We start from the raw sequence: 3,711 nt of genomic DNA, 5'->3' as shown, positions 1-3,711 counted from the left end.
ATTCCTCATTGGAATTCGTTAGAAATCAGTTAAGTGAATATTCAAAGAAAGAAATTCAGTAGAATAGTAACTGAATTATCAAACCTTTTCGAGAAAGATAGTTCAGGAAAAATCTTATCCGACTCGAACCTTGAATCAAACTATGACCAAGACTAAACTCTTTCGTCAGTTTCGAGAAAAGAAGGTGTGACCAGTTTAGAAAAATACCCTCAAAACTCCTGCCAAATCTGAAACTAAGTTTGAGACCTTTCCAATTGATCTGTGGATCAAGGTTATAGAATTCGAAGAATTCTGGTATGAAATTTAGAATTACGATCAAGAAGTTTGGGGGATACTGATTCAAGAAATAATCCTTGTATTCAAAAGAAAATCAAACTGAAAACTTGCATAGAAACCCTGTTTTCTTAAAGGATTGTCTTACGCCAGAATGCTGGAGGGAGCATTTGGTATATGTTTTTCTATGGGAAGTTCGGTTGCAACAGCTGGCGGGGAGTGTTCAAAGGACGGCTCATGCGGCACAGCCTACCCAGGTCTTGACCAGCCTCGATATGGTTGAAAAATGGTTCGCTTTCGGTACGATGGGCGAGGGCTGATGAAGCGGTCCCTGAGTGAAGTGCCAGGATACCTTAGGAGGATCCTGGAGGGTTCTGACTAGGCGATGCACGGGCTCGCGGTGCCTAAGACACCCATGCGTATGTCGTGGAAGATATGTATGATGGACGAAATGATTATTGTAATCTGATATTGGATCTCGTTTGCTAACCAGTTGGTCCCAAAACGGAGAGTCGAGAGTGATACTGTTTTTTGAGAAACAAGGGACTGGATGAATTTTTTGAGTTATGACATCTGTAACCAATAACTATTTGTCAATGGATTATTTTATAAGTTAAAGTTTTAAAGAGGAGTGTGTGCGTATCTGTATTCGAAAGCAAAAGTTAAGAAAGACATTCAGTCATGGGTGGGTGAGTAATTGTCTGGTTCTACCGATTCCAGTGATTGGGTGGTGGCTATCCCATGTGCCGGATGGGGTTAGGCTAGAGTTTTAATAATTAAATTGAAATAATAGGAATACGCTTAGAATTTGAGTAGTTAAATAAAAACCTGTTGATTTCCTCAAATGATTAGATCAACGGCTGTGTTGCCTGATTTCGGTTAGGAAAAAAGCATTGATTTCTTCAAACTAAGTCAGTGATAGTTTTCCTTCTATCTGGTTTAATCAGGTGAAGGATAGTTTAGTCTCTTGACCCCATTAGTAGAAAATTCGTTAAGAAAATCAAAAAGGTGGAAAATGTCCCCGTTTTTCAGGCAAGGGAAATTTTTCCGGTTTCGATTTTGGAATGACCACCAGATTAGTCTCGTGTGTTCGGACATTCGAGGGTGAGGCCCCGAGTGGGAAACCCTACCCCGCGCAAGAGGAAGCTACTTCCACTGCTAGCAATCGGGAATCCGGTGTACGAAGGGGGCAGAGGGGTCTCATAGACAAGGTTTCCAAACAAAATAAGGAAAGTGGTAGGGACCCTAGGGGTACCAAGGAGCATAAAGGGAAAGAGCAGGGAAAATAGTTGGGTAAATCATCATTTGGTGGCTTGGGAAAACTTCAAAAAGGGGAAAGAAAAAAAGGAGCTTCCTTAGGGCCAAGGCTTAAGATAAGGGGATTAATGGTAGTAACACTATGGTAGTCAAGATCTTGAGATTCCCTTCAAAGGGGAGGATCTCTTAAGAGATTAGTAAAGACTCCTCCCTTGGACAAGGCTAAAGACCAGGGGGTAATGGTAGTAAACCTTATGGCAATAAAGATCCTACGACTCCCTTCAAAGGGAAGGAGTTCAATAGTGAGAATGGAATCTCAAGTAACTTAAATGGTAACCCTTCTCATTTATAGAGAGTGATGCTAATTCTAAAGGTGTCTCTTATGAGAATGGAATCCCAAGTAACTTGAATGGTGACCCATCTCATTTGCAGATAGTGATTCTAGTCTGAAGGCAACACTTATGAGTCAAACTAAGGTTTGCAAAAGCTCTAAAACGGAAGATGAGAGCTTTTTTCAAGCAACTTGAATCATAACTCTTCACATCTATAGAGAATGATGCTAATCCTAAGGAAACTCTTATGATTCAAACTAAGGCAACTCTTATGAGTCAAACGAAGGTTGGAAAAATCTCTCAAATGAAGGATGAGGTTGTGATGTTGTAAGACTCTTAGTAGGGAACAAGGGGTCCCATAATAATTTCTCAATAAAAGGGTGCTGTTGGAATGTTGGCCAAATAATAAGGAGAAGGATCTCTTTTGGAAAACAAAAGTGAGAAAAATCTTGATGTTTTGCTCATTTAGAAACATAAGCTACTTGTTGGTAAGAAAGACAAGAGGGAGGCCTGCTTAAAAGGGTTGGGTGGTGAGAGTGCTCTATGGAGGTCAACATGGATATAGTGAAGTGACGACTTTAGTTTCAAAATGACCTTAAACCCAAAGTAGTTTCTATAACCACCCCTTAGGGAGATTTATAGCCGACGAGCGGTTGAAATCCAAGTGGGTGATGGACCTTGTTAGCTAGTGAATTTAACAATTAAAGGAAGACTAGTCCTTGTGAGACTTGAACAACTAAAGGAATACTAGTCCTTATGAGACTTCAACAACTAAAGGAAGACTGGTCCTTATTATGAGGCTTCAACAACTAAAGGAAGACTGGTCCATATATGAGACTTCAACAACTAAAGAAAGACTAGTCTTGGATTAGGGAATTACATAATTAGAAGTCTTAGTGGGGATATGACTTGTGCTATGGTGGAAATATAAGGAGATAGGATGGGATCCAATAAAGTTTTAATGGATTATGGGATGATATCATATCTCAAGAAAGGTTAGTTGATAGCTGGGAATCAGGAGTAAGCCTTATAATTCTAGTAACACCATGAAGATGGTGATGCATTTTTCTTATGATGGCACAACCATCTAGAAACATACATGCCCATGATCTCTCACAAATGGTGAAGAAGATGAAGCATATGATCTCTCACAAACATACATGGCTACTCACGACGTGTACTACTCTCTCACAAACATGCATGCCCATGCTCTCTCATCATAAATGATGAAGAATAATGAAGCACATGCTCTCTCACAAACATACATGCCTACTCACCATGTGCACATGCTCTCTCACAAACATACATGCCTACTCTCACCATGTGCACTGCTCTCTGACAAACATACATGCTTGCTCTCATCACCACTTGCACTACTCTCTCACTAACATACATGCCTACTCACCATGTGCACCACTCTATCACAAACGTACAAGCCTACTCGCCATGTGCATTGCTCCCTTACAAACATACTTGCATGCTCGTCATCACGTGCACATGCATTGCTCTCTTGTAAATGCCCTCGCTACCTACCTTGCAAATGCATTCTTGCTTTGTATCTCACACATTTTAGTAAAGTCTCTTGGGCAACAACAATGAACCAACACGACTACGTCTTAACTTGTGCCATACCACATCTAAATATGGAAACAAAGACCCACGTAGCAAACAACCATATGGACTATTTCTCTAAGCTAGAAATGAACAATGCCCATGGTGTTGCTTGTCAAAAAACCTTTATAGTTCTTCATACCATCCCTGCGTGCACATTAATATAAACATACTAATATATATATATATATATATATATATATATATATATATATATAGAGAGAGAGAGAGAGAGAGA

The sequence above is a fragment of the Cibotium barometz genome, chromosome 30 (assembly GCF_041138505.1).
Source record: "Cibotium barometz isolate CiBa-2024 chromosome 30, ASM4113850v1, whole genome shotgun sequence".
NCBI lineage: Eukaryota > Viridiplantae > Streptophyta > Polypodiopsida > Cyatheales > Cibotiaceae > Cibotium > Cibotium barometz.
This window is presented reverse-complemented; position numbering follows the sequence as displayed.